The sequence below is a fragment of the Prionailurus viverrinus genome, chromosome C2 (assembly GCF_022837055.1).
Source record: "Prionailurus viverrinus isolate Anna chromosome C2, UM_Priviv_1.0, whole genome shotgun sequence".
NCBI lineage: Eukaryota > Metazoa > Chordata > Mammalia > Carnivora > Felidae > Prionailurus > Prionailurus viverrinus.
Window position 1 is genome coordinate 118,017,635 of NC_062569.1, and position 14,304 is coordinate 118,031,938.

Consider the following 14,304-nt stretch of genomic DNA (forward strand, 5'->3'; position numbering starts at 1 on the left):
AATTAAGATCATAGTCCCATTTACAATTCCACCAAAAATAATAAGATACCTAGGAATGAACCTAACCAAAGAAGGGAAAGACCTGTACTGTGAACACTATAAAATTATAGTTTTATAAAACTATAAAACTATAAAACAAGATGATGCAAAGAAATGCAAAGACATTCCATGCTCATGGATTGGAAGAACAAATATTGTTAAAATGTCTACACTACCCAAAGCAATCTACATATTTAATGAAATCCCTATCAAAATATCAACAGCATTTTTCACAGAACTAGAGCAAACAATCCTAAAATTTGTAGGGAACCACAAAAGAGCCTTAGCCAAAGCGATCTTGAAAAAGAAAAGTGAAGTTGGAGGCATCACAATTCTGGTCTTTAAGTTATATTACAGAGCTATAGTGACCAAAATAGTATGGTACTGGCATAAAAATAGACACACAGATCAATAGAACAGAATGGAAAACCCAGAAATAAATCCACACCTATATGGTCAATTAACCTTCGACAAAGTGAGAAAGAGTATTCAATGAGAAATGAGAATATTCAACGAGAAAAAGCCTCTTCGACAAATGGTGTTGTGAAAACTGGACAGCAACATGCAAAAGAATGTAACCAGACTTCTTTTTTTACATCATACACAAAAATAAATTCTAAATGGATTAAAGACCTAAATGTGAGACCTGAAACCATAAAAATCTTAGAAGAGAGCACATGCAGTAATCTCTCTGACACTGGCCACAGCAACATTTTTTTCTACTTATGTCTCCTAAGGCAAAGGAAACAAAAGCAAAAATAAACTATTGGGACTATATTAAAATAGAAAGCTTCTGCACAGCAGAAGGAAACTAAAAGGGAACCTACTGAATGGGAGAAGATATTTTTGCCAATGACATATCTGATAAAGGGTTAGTATCCAAAATATATATAGAAATTATAAAACTCAACACCCAAAAACCAAATAATCCAATTAAAAAAACGGGCAGAACATGAACAGACATTTCTCCGAGGAAGACATCCAGATGGTCAATAAACACATGGAAAGATGCTCATCATCACTTACCATCAGGGAAATGCAAATCAAAACTACAATGTGATATCACCTCACAACTGTCAGAATGGTTAAAATCAAAAACACCAGAAAAAACAGGTGTTGGCAAGGATGTGGAAAAAAAAGAAAGCCTCTTGCACTGTTGGTGGGAATGCACAGTGGTGCAGTCACTCTGGAAAACAGTATGAAGATACCTCAAAAAGTTAAAAATAGAACTACCTTATGGTCCAGTAATTGCACTACTGGGTATTTACCCAAAGAACAGAAAAACACCAATTCAAAGGGATATATGCACCCCTATGTTTATTGTAGCATTATCTATAATAGCCAAACTATGGAAGCAGTCCAAGTGTCCACTGACTGATGGATGGATAGAGAATCCATTCATCATATGCAATGGAATATTACTCAACCATAGAAAATAATGAAATCTTGGCATTTGCAAGGAAATGGATAGAGCTAGACAGTATTATGCTAAGTGAAGTAAGCCAGTCAGAGAAAGACAAATAGCATATGATGTCACTCATGTGGAATTTAGAAAACAAAAGAAATGAGCAAAGGGAAAAAGAGAGAAAAAAACAAACAAACAAGAAACAGACTCTTAACTATAGAGCATAAGTCAATGGTTGCCTAAAGGGTGGTGGATGGGAGATGGGTTAAATAGGTGATGGGGATTAATGAGAGCACTTGTGATGAGGACCTGGTGATGTATTGAAGTGTTGAATCACTATATTGTACACCCGAAACTAATGTAACACTGAATATTAACTATATGGAATTAAAATGATTAAAATAATTCTTATATCTCTGTCCATTTCTTTTCTATAATATTTACAGACACCCTTTGCTTGACTCTCATTTTATTATTATTATCTATCCCTTTATCCTAACCGAAGTCTCAGCAGAATAGACAAATATACCCAAATGCCTTTTTGATATTTCCATTAGATCTTCTCATGGGCACACCTCAGTGTTGACTCAAAGCCAATATATATACATGTGTGCGTGTGTGTGTGTGTGTGTGTGAGAGAGAGAGAGAGAGATGAATGAAGCAAGAATGGCTATTTATATTGATAATTGTTACACATCACACATATGAATTATAATTTTGAAAGAATCGGGACCTAAACCAATCACATCAAAGTAGAGTATTTCAGAGCTTAACCTCATGTTTAAATGTTTAGATCTAGTTCCTCGACAAAATTGTGACCAGAGACAGACCATCTTTCTCTTGATTTGTTATAATTATTTTTTTGTAATGAAATAAAAATAAGTACCAGTAAGGATACAAATTGTCAAGATGTTTTTTTAATCTTGCTTTTAAAGTTTATTTCTTCATTTTGAGAAAGAGAAAGAGAGAGAGAGCACAAGCAGGGGAGGGGAAGAGAGAGAGAGGGAGAGAGAGAATCCTAAGTAGGCTCCCCAGTATCAGCACAGAGCTCAACATGGAACTTGAGCTCATGAACTGTGAGATCATGACCTGAGCTGAAACCAAGAGTTGGATGCTTGACCGACGGAGCCACCCAGGTGCCCCAAATAAAGGTGTTTAAATTGGCATCGGTTAATAGTAAGTATAATATTTCAAAGCTACTTTAGAAATGTAGGGGTTTTTTATTGTTTGGTTTTAACAAGAAAGATTTGGATAAATAGCTTTCTAATAAGGCAATTCAGATTTTTAGTTCTTATCAGTATTGCTCATCATATGAAATTTTGATTTCAAAAGAAAAAATTCATATGATATTTATGCAAGCCCATCAGTCAAGATTTTATAATAATATAATAGTCTTTATACAGTTTCTTCAGTATTACTTATATTTTGAGCAAAGCGATAGAAAAAAGAATATACTAACAGTTAAGGGCAGGAACTGTGGAACTATGTAAGCACAAAAAAAGACATTTAAGTTATAGTTAAGTTAAGCACAAAAAAGACATTAGAGTTATAGATAAATGAGATAATTATGTAATAAAGTATAGTGCAGTGTTAATCATAGTAAGAGGATTTAGATCAGCAATTACTCATGAAACAGGGTAGAAAATTGAGCTTCTCATGTTTTGGCCTTAGCATTCTTTGTCCCACTATGAATGTTATAGAATTCAAGGCCCCGGCACATGGGATGCCATAGTTCATAGTTTTTTTTTTTTTTTTTAATGTTTATTTTACTTTTGACAGAGAAAGAGAGACAGAGGGGGGAGGGACAGAGAGAGAGGGAGACACAGATCCGAAGCAGGCTCCAGGCTCTAAGCTGTCAGCACAGAGCCCCACGTGGGGCTCGAACTCGAGAGCTGTGAGATCATGACATGAGCCGAAGTCGGACACCCAACCAACGGAGCCACCCAGGTGCCCCCATAGTCCTTTTAATTTGGATATTTACCCTGACAATTTTATGTCAGATGGCAGTGAAGTCCCTTTAGCAAGGGGTGCCTTTTTTTCGATTTGGATGATGGTGCTATATTAGGATTATAAAGTCAAAAGTTTGGACCGTGTCAGTAATTCACACTGAGAAATATTTTTATAGATACTGAAATATAATTAAAGGTTTATTATGGAAAAAAAGGTATATTATGAAAGAGTCTGGGCAGTGTTTGTAAAATTTTTGCTTCAGAGAACAAAGCATCTTTTCCTTTTAGATGTGTGTATCTATTCAATTTCTCAATGATTTTACACATACTGCAATTATTCCCTAAGGGCCTTCTATATCTAATTTAACCCTTAAAGGGCAGAGCATGTTTAAAAATTAAATTATTGTGTATACTGTGGTTTGAGATGAAACATATTCTTACTTTGTTTGGGCAAAATAATAATAAAGATTTCTGTTGAATAGGCATTTTTTTCTTGTTTTTGTTTTTGCTCTTAAAAGATGCAGTGAAGATGGCACAAGTTAGCATTAAATGGCTATTTCTTTCTTAGAATTCACATGCTTTAGTTAACACCATATTTCCTCCTCCAGCTGCTTGATGATATCCCTGTTCTTGAGAACACCCTTTGGGAGAAGCCAGCAAGAAAGAAGTAACTATAATCTTCCAGGCACTTGTCTGCTCTATTAATTGTAGTCGTGTTAAGGATCAGAAATGAAGATGGGACGATATTTAATTTAGATCCTGGAAGCCCCCAAACTGTCTTCATCCACAGTTTCTCCACACAGTTGTGGCTTTAAGCTCACATCAAAGTTCTAAATAACAATGCATGGTGATGCTTTTGTTCAGTTTATTGCTCAGGCTGCAGATATGTAATCTGCCTCTGTACCAGGATGTGATGGCTGAAAGGCATCATTAATGTGTTAAATGATGTGGAATGCTTCAGGCACAGTATGACACATCACTGCAGAGTGATAGTCCCAGATGCACAGGTATCTGCCTCCATTTCAAATCAGAAAGAAAGAAGCTAAATTACCACACAGGCAAAATGCACCAGGAAAATTATAATGTATATATTCACTCATAATCTCTGAGCCTGACTCAGACCTCACTTGTTTGTTGAGAGGAATAAAAGGTTAAGATTTCCATTCTCAGGGTTTATTAATCATACAGGTGAAATAAGGAAGGGAGGACTCATCATAGTGCATTCCTAGAATTGTATCCCCACTCTTTCTGTGGTTGATTTTCAATATGTTTTATGATTCCAATTCATGACACCAATGCTACAAAACATCTTCCATGTTCTGGAAGAACTAATGTAGACTCTTCTGGTACCTAGTTTACTTCGATGGTACATAATTACACAACAGCATACATCTCTTCAGAGACTGCAGCAATATGTGTCCATATTTTAATAGCAGGTGCAGCTCTGTACTTTTCTACCTTTACACTGAAACATTCATTTCTTCAGATATACTAAAGTCTGACCGGCTATCTTTGACATGAGGTGTTCGACTATCATATCCATATATGCTGTTTTTAGATTCAAATAGAACAATAAGGTGTATAGAGTAAATGTATTTCAAAATCAGGAATATAGAAGATTTAGAAATTCCTGTTTTATCAATGTAAAAATTTAGAGTAAAATGCTAAACTTAGGCAAAGGACTGATCAATCTAGGATTCATTGAAAAAATTTTTAAACATTTATTTATTTTTGAGAGAGAGAGAGAGAGACAGAGAGAGAGCCAGCAGAGAGAAAAGAAGACACAGAATCCGAAGGCTTCAGGTTCTGAGCTGTCAGCACAGAGTACAACACGGAGCTCGAACCCATAAACGATGAGCTCATGACCTGAGCTGAAGTTGGATGCTCAATTGACTGAGCCACCCAGGCATCCCTACAATTCATTTTTCAAAAGGATGTATTTTGAGGGCACCTGGGTGGCTCAGTCTATTAAGTGTCTGACTTCGGCTCGGGTTCTGATCTCACGGTTCGTGAGTTCAAGCCCCGAATCTGGTTCTGTGCTGATGGCTCAGAGCCTGGAGCCTACTTTGGATTCTGTGTCTCCCTCTCTCTCTGCCCCTCTCCCACTCCCACTCTTGTCTCACTCTCTCTCAAAAATAAATAAACGTTAAAATTTAAAAAAAAATCAAAAAAGGATGTATTTTTTATTTAAGCTATATTAAAGATATCTATTTCTACTAATGGACATCATTACTTCATTCTGTGAAATAGCAGGCCACTAAACCATTGGCCATAAAGCTTCTAACATCCTTTATAGGACATGAGTTGATAGTGTATACTTAAAGGTACATTTAATGATTTATTAATATTATACTAGTAATGAAGTTCTGAATTGTGGTACAAGCATTGCAAAAGAGAAGTAAAACAAGACAGATTATACTTGGATTTCTAGGCCAATCCCTTCATATGATGGACAGCGATTTTTGACCAGAAGAAATGAAGGAATTTGTCTGTGATCACCAGAGTAAGTGGATGACAGAAGTGATTCTGTCCCAGGCTGAGGACAGAAATCTTTTCATTACATTGGATAGTCTCTAAGGTGTCATCCTTCTCTGCAGAAATGAGTGGTCCTTCAATGGGACATCTATATAAAATTAAGTTCTTTTTCTTTTCAATAATGTTATTTAGTTGTCATTTTTTTTTAATGGGACGGCAACTGTGAAACTGCCAGACTAATATCAAACACCTAGAAAGTCCTACAGATGAGGATTGGCTTCCCCTCCCTTTGTATTTTTTTGTCAGACTTAATTCACAGAAAAATATTAATTTATTCATTATTATAAATATGAGCTATTTTATAAATAGAAACTTAAAAAGAACATCAGTTTGTTTTTGCTATAGGGGTTTTAGTGCGACAACTGACAAAAGTTGACTAGTATCTGACATAACAGTAGGTAGTAATGTGAATGTCTTCATTTTGAAAAATGTGTTGAGGTTATGTAAGAAGATGCAGTGATTTTAGGAAATCATACACTAAAGTAGGTAGGAGCAAAGGGGCACATCCTATGCAATTCACCTCCAAGAAGTTCAGAAGTAGGGGCACCTGGGTGGCTCAGTGGATTGAGCATCCGACTTCGGCTCAGGTTATGACCCTGTGGCTCGTGGGTTTGAGCCCCATGTCAGGCTCTGTGCTGACAGCTCAGAGCCTCGAGCCTGCTTCGGATTCTGTGTCTCCCTGTCTCTCTGTCCCTCGCCCATGTATAACTCTCTCTCTCTTTCTCTCAAAATAAATAAACGTTAAAAAATTTTAAAAAAGAGAAGAAATAAATAGAAATAAATAATAGAAATACAGAGAAATAAATAACAGAAATAAGTAATATCTATACAGAAAAGGAGATGGGGGAAAGAACGATAAAACAAACATGGCAAAATGTTAACTTTTAAGGAATCTGGATAAAGGTGTACACACATAATGTATACTACAATACTATTTTGTGACATCTGTAATATTTTCATACACATGAACAAATCATATCTTATGATAGAAACTGTACACATACATGCAGAATTTTAGCAGGGTAAACTGAAAGAGGAGGGAATCTGCTGTTCACTCTAGGTAAAGTACTGGGTCGGGATAATGTTCATAGGAAAAAAGAAGTTTAGATGGAACTAGAAAAAAATATTTAGAATGTGCATGCGTGTATAAAAGAAAAAAATCAAGATTGAGGAGATACTGAAAAGGAGATAACTAGAGCAATACCCAGAGAATGGAGGGGCACCCCTTTCAACTGACACAAATTGAGAGAAACATGACGGCATTTACCTAAGTGTCAAACTAAAGTTAGTTAGTCCAATTGTTCTGGGACTGATGATACTTCAGTGCCAACAATCTGGCAATCAGGAATCCAAGTAGAAAGAGGCCAAAACCCCTAAATCTTATTTTGGGGGGGGGGTGTAAATTTATGGCTCAAAAGTTTAAAAATGCCATGTTAGACTTGAAAATAATAATTGCAGATAACATTAATACTCATATAAATCCAATGATGTTACTGATTTTACTCTTTTGTTATAATTAAGTCATTCATATGCTAAAAATTTTATTTATTTAAGAATTGTTTTAACATTTATTTTAATTTTTTTAAACTTTTTTTTAATGCTTATTTATTTTTGAGAGAGAGAAACAGAGAGTGAGTGGGGGAGGAACAGAGAGAGAGAGAGACAGAATCCGAAGTAGGTTCCAGGCTCTGAGCTGTCAGCACAGAGCCTGACACAGGGCTCAAACTCACAAACCGTGACATCATGACTGGAGCAGAAGTTGGACACTTAACCAAATGAGCCACTCAGGCGTCCCTAACATTTATTTATTTTTTAGAGACAGAGAGAGACAGAGTGTGAGCAGGGGAGGAGGAGGAGAGAGAGGGAGACACAGAATCTGAAGCAGCCTCCAGGTTCTAAGCTGTTTGTTAGCACAGTTTGATGCGGGGCTCCAACTCTGAACTGTGAGACCATGACCTGAGGTGAAGTTGGATGCTCGACCGACTGAGTCACCCAGGTGCCCCTAAGAATTGCTTTATTAACTTATTCCCTGCTCTTTTTTTTTTTTTAAGCTTGGTCATTTATTTTGAGAAGGTGACGGGGGAGAGAATCCTAAGCAGGCTCTGTGCTGTCAACGTGGAGCCCAATGCGAGGCTTGAACTCATGAACGGTAGGATTATGACCTGAGCTGAAATCAAGAGTCTGATGCTTAACTGACTGAGCCACCCAGGTGCCACCCACCCCACCATTCTTTTCAATATTACCTCTTAAAACAAATCTAGTGAAGTTACTCTGCCACTCAAAATGGGTATCTTTCTCCAACATCCTATTATCTAACACTCAGGTTGGTTGGCTTTCCTTTACTATCCAACCTGATTTCTTGTTACCTCTGAACAAGATCAATTTCCTCCTCTCAACCTAGCCTTGTTGTTCCTCAGGGAGCTCAGCTCCAATACTATGCTATACGTATTTCTTTTTCTTTATATCTATCTGATTTATTTCTATTTTTCATCTATTTGTATCTATTTGTATCTATTATACATCTGACTCTTCTCCAAAGGTTTCCCTATAATCCTTAACTGTGACATCTTAACTCATTTCATTGTTTAGTGTCTTAAGTAAATTTATTTATTTCATATATATTGTTTTTAATTCTATACTTAGATGGTAAATTCCTGCATGGCTCGGGCATATATGACATGTACATAAAAGAGACACTCAAATGTATTTGTTGGTCCATTAACACTTTTTATATACATCTCAGTGGATTTTACTTCCTACTCTTTTTTATCTTAGAATCTCAACATAATTAAAAGATGACTATTAAAATTAATCACATCACTTATTTATAAATGTTATAACCAGGAATGTAAAAAATTAACACTGAGTATAGAGAAAAAGGCATGAGGATTCAAAACAATTGAAAGGAAAAATCAAGAGTACGTGACAACTTCTTAAATGTAGAAAATGAAGCAAAGATGTTTCTAAATGTTAGATTAGAGGGGCGCCTGGGTGGCGCAGTCGGTTAAGCGTCCGACTTCAGCCAGGTCACGATCTCGCGGTCCGTGAGTTTGAGCCCCGCGTCGGGCTCTGGGCTAATGGCTCGGAGCCTGGAGCCTGTTTCCAATTCTGTGTCTCCCTCTCTCTCTGCCCCTCCCCCGTTCATGCTCTGTCTCTCTCTGTCCCAAAAATAAATAAACGTTGAAAAAAAAAATTAAAAAAAAAAAAAATAAATGTTAGATTAGAATCTGGCAAACTGGGGAAATGATGGTTGTCTTAGTAGAGAGGGGAAAAAAATAAGGAAAGAAAGCTATTTGAGAGAGAATGTGTTTTAATTTTTGAATTATGGAAATTTCCATTAAAAATCACTTATTCATTCAGTAGACACTTGAGTGATTACAAGGTGTTAGAAGGCCTTGTTGTCTTTTTTCTATGTCCAAAAAAATATAAATGTGAACATGAGACAAGGTCTATGGTCTTGTGAAGTTTATATTCTTCCTAACAATTTAACATAGAGACACAAAGAGGAAATTATTCCTGATTTCCAGGAAGTGACTTGCTATTGAATGAGGGCAGATATCAAACCATGAATGAAAGAACAAAAGGAGAGGTATGGATTACTCTGTGAAAAAAAATCGAATCTTAGATTGAAAATCAGGAAAAAAATAGGATGAAACCTTGATGAGTCAAACCATTTATAATGCACACACACACTTTAGTGTGTGTTGTTATTGCTGCTGCTGTTATTTGATTATTTGTAACTTCCTCTAAGATGAAGGAACACCTATACAACATAAAAGGCAAGGGAAAAAAGCCAGGAGAGGGAATGTTGAAGATGCTAGAAGGGGAGGACATTTGCTTGAGAGCACATTCTATTACGACTCAGGAATTAGTGGGAGTTAGCAAAGTACAGAGGGGGAGGCAGGAATTAGATTTAAAGAAACTGTGGAGGGGGTGGGTAGAGAGTAGCATTTTTCTTTTCCCTCTGAACCTTGAAGGTCTTGATAAGTGAGGACAGTGTAAGAGGAAAAACACACTCTGATATGCCTCCTCTAATCTCAATACTTAACTCACAGAACACTTCGCTTCTGGTTACCAAATGTGTGGGGATTTCCCCACACCAAGCAATTCTGACCCATAAGCTGGGTATCCTACAAGGAATTCAGTTCTGATACTATCTACCTGGAATTAGCATTGAAGCCCAGAGTTAGGGGCCCAGTCCCACAAGGCCCCCCTGCCCTCTTTTTAGCTGCTAATCACAAGTTCAAGTTGTTATCTATAATGCTGTCCCACCAGCTGAAATCAGAGATTCCCACTACCTCCTTCTTGGGTCCAATTAGTTTGCTACAGTAGCTCATAGAACTCAGGAAAACATTTTGCTTACTAGATGACCAGCTTATTATAAAAAGATACAACCCAAGGGCTCCTGGGTGGCTCAGTTGGTTGAGCGGCTGACTTGGGCTCAGGTGATGATCTTGCGACTGGTGAGTTCGAGCCCCGCATCGGGCTCTGTGCTGACAGCTCAGAGCCTGGACCCTGCTTCAGATTCTGGGTCTCCCTCTCTCTCTCTCTCTGCCCTCTCCCGCTCAAGCTGTCTCTCTCTGTCTCTCAAAAATAAATAAACATTAAAAAAAAATTTAAAAAAAAGATACAACCCGAGAACAGCCAGATGGAAGAGATGTACAGGGCAAGGTATCCGGGAAGAGGCACAGAGCTCTCACTCTCTCTTCAGGCACGTCACGTACCAGCACCTCTCTGTGTTCACTAACCCCAAAGCTTTCTGAACCCCATCCTTTGGGCTTTTAAGGAGACTTCATTATGTAGGCAAGATTGATTAAATCGTCTCCAGCCTCCTCTCCCTACTCCTGGGCTTGGGGCTGGGGGATAAGGGAGCTGAAAGTTTCAACTTTCTAATCATGGGGTTTGGTTCCCCCAGCAACCAGACCCCATCCTTAGGGTTTTCCAAAAGTTGATTCATTAACATAAACACAGGTGTGGTTGAGTAGGGGTTGTTATGAATTACAAAATAGACCTTTATTACTCTTATCACTTAGGAAATTCCAAGGGTTTTAGGAGACATGCACCCTGAACTGGAACCAAAACCAAATATATTATTTCTTATTATATATCACAATATCACAGAGGGAAAATCATCTGTGGAGAATGAGGGCATGAAGGATGAAGCTAGGTCTGCGGAAGAGTAGAGATGATAAGGAAGATCTCTTGCAGAACGCCCCTAAGTAACCCCGTGATAGATGGCGGAGAAGCAAGAACCAAGTTTACTAGGGATGGCATAAGTTAGAGTAAATGTTCCAGCAAAGCCCCTCTCTGTCTCCAAGGCAGCATTTATTTTTGTAGCTACATGGCATGAATCATAGGATGACAGAAAGAATATGAGGATAGAAGTTGGAAATGGCATTGGAGTTGGGAGACATAAATGAAAGTTTGATCTCTTTGATGAAATGTTAGAAAAGCCTCTGGGATCTCAGTTTCTCCAGCTATAAAATGGGGGTGGGGTGGACCTCAAAACTGAAAGCCCCTAAGGTCTCTATTAGTGCTCCCTATTTTAGTCTGGGATCATTACATGCTATAGGATAGTGAAAAGGGGGTAGATTCTATGATGGAGGTTGAGAATAAGCAGACTGATATTTCACTAGTGGAATGACTGTTTCCAGAAGTGAAAGGTAAATACACTCATGCAAGTACAAAAACAGGAAGTAACAATTTACACTTACAGATTTTTGCTTTGCAATTTGCAGTTCTTTCTGGATATGTTTGACTGATAGATTCACAGATAGATACAATCTTTATGGAGAGACCATGATTTTGATTGCACTGGCATACCTTGGGAAAGTATTGAACTAACATCCGAATTTACAACATAATCCCCTACAATTTAGAAGGTGCCTTATCACGTGGTCATCACACGGCTTTCACAATGCAATCAAGAGAAAAATCAACAAACTCAATCTCACAAACGAAATTCAAAGGGACACGTTTCACCTTCTCCCTTTATATCCTTGTCAAAGATAGAGAGACTAGGAGGAATTTAAACACCATGGCATCATATCTGTCACAGCCATATCTTTTTAGTAGGTAGAGAGCTCATTTTTCAAGGCTACCAGTCCATTAACCTTCACAAGAACAAAAATAAAGCAAAACAAAGAAACACTCCCTGGAGAAATGGCATCGCTCCTAATCTTGCTTATATATCTTACTGTGGGGATTTGAAGATGGAACAAAGACCTCTAGCACCCCAGGCACACAAAACGATACAGATGCCCTGAAATAAATATATAAATGCTTGTGGTGCATCGTGTAGACAAATTTGTGATTATTTTTTTAAATGATAGTGGGGTTAGAGAGAGTAACTGATATCATCCCTGCTGAATGTGTCTTACCCTGTGATTTGTAACTGGGAGGGTCGAAGCATCAACCCCATTTATTTTTTAATGTCTTGGCCTGTTCTTGTTTGCCCTTACCTAGATTCATTCAGTGTGTATATCTGGAACTATTAGTTTCCTGATAAATGTATTGTCAGAAAGCCAGAGGCCAATGATAACATAGGAAAGAAGGAGCTCTTGGTTGTTTTTATACGTTTTTGTTTGACTTGGGAGAAAATTATAACCCAGATTGATGCTCCTATTTTAAACAAGGTAGTAAATCAGCATGAAATATAGGATTGGGGAAAGCCATTTGCCACATAATTATAATTTCTTAAAATTCCCGTGTTCACTGAATATGAGAAGCTATAATCATGCAATATATAGCAATGGCATTACTCATCTTTTTCTCTCATGGAAGACAGTTACATAAACTGAAGTTACAAATTTTTAAATATTATTAGTTACAAAGTTTAAATACCATTAACTGAAGCAAAGCAAAAGCATATGTTGTTTGGTCTGAGACCTAGCTTCCAGTGGGGGAAAAAAAACAGATTCAGTAAGCAAGATTTAAAAAATGATTCAGCACACTTCCCTTAAAAGTCCTGTCTTTTCCACAGATAAAGTTTATATATCACCATGAGACAATGTAAAAGTGTAAGACTTTCATCAATATAGGAGACCAGAAGCAAAGTAGGACCAAAAGAGGGATTTGGAATCAGAAAGAGACAGGTGAACGTGGACTCTGGCAGGGGTTATACACAAAATACCTATCAATGACATAATAGGGATAAGGACCCCTCAAGAAGGAGGCGTGCCAGTGCAAAGCCCTGAAGACCCCCCTCTTACGCCAGCATTTATCTTTCGGCTGCTAGATTATGGGCAAGGATTACGTAGCTAAGATACTGGGTTTTGGGGGCTACCCAGGATACCTGAGAAATGAACCGATACAGATGTATCTGCCTAACTCCCTTGCAGAAGTAGTTGGAACTACTCTGAACTAGTATAACCAGCAAAGCCATACTGGTGCATACATACTGAACATTAGCCCTGGGTGACATCTCTTAACTGTGTGCCTTTGGTAGTTTAAGGATCTTCCTGAGCCAGCCACGTGAGAGAAACAAAAGTGGTGTTTTTAGCTGTTTTTTTTTGGCTGCTGTTCTAAGACTGCTTTCAGCTAAAGAGAGAATTCAGACCTCTCTCTTTCTTTCCCTTTCCCTATGGCATCCAGTACACCTTCCACTCAGGGCGAAGGGCGAGTCCCAGAAGACAGCAGAGGGGCTTCGGCAGTTTAAGCCAAATGCAGCTAAGAGGCAGAGTCGCCTCTCAATCCTGACTTCTGGCTCAGGGGTGAGCCCATCTGGGAGCTGACAAGAGAAACTGGTCCTTGTTGAAGCATTCTCAGGGCGCATCATGTCTCTTCCTTTTCTCCCATTTTGGCTCCGTTATTTATTTGTGCATAAAGGATGCAATGATATTTCTGTCTTGAACTGCTTGGAATGTAGTATCCCTAATTTATGATACCGCACAGCAACAATTATATACAATAAACACCTATCAGCTTAACTTCGCACAGCCTTTGTTGGCTATAAAAGAAAACTCTTATTCATTCATCACAGTTATCAATAATGGAAACATTGTGATCACCTTATTTCAAAGGGGCATCACTGATATGTCCTTTGCATATACTGTGTAGAGTAACCCTTCCACATGTTTCAGAGAATCACAACTAAAGTCTCATCAGTAATTCTGGACACTACACTGTTGAAAAAAAAAAGCCATACTAAAAAAATCGTAAGAATTATCAGAGAATGAAAAAACATATAGAAGATTTAAGGGGTGATTAAAAGAACAAGATTTACTAACAGTGAAGAAAAGAGAAATATTGTGGATGTAAGATAAAGAAAGGTGAGAAATTTGCTTGTTGTTTCATTTTTCCATTCCATATTAAAGGGCCTTTGCTTACAACCTGCCAATATAGTGTTTTGTTTTAACTGGGAAAAGATGGTCAGCA

General features: G+C 37.7%; 1 protein-coding gene across 6 annotated transcripts in view; it reads right to left on the minus strand.

Moving 5' to 3' along the window:
- EPHA3 (EPH receptor A3) overlaps positions 1-14,304 on the minus strand; it is a 356,643-nt gene that overhangs the window by 115,462 nt on the left and 226,877 nt on the right. The gene's annotated exons all lie outside the window — the stretch shown is intronic.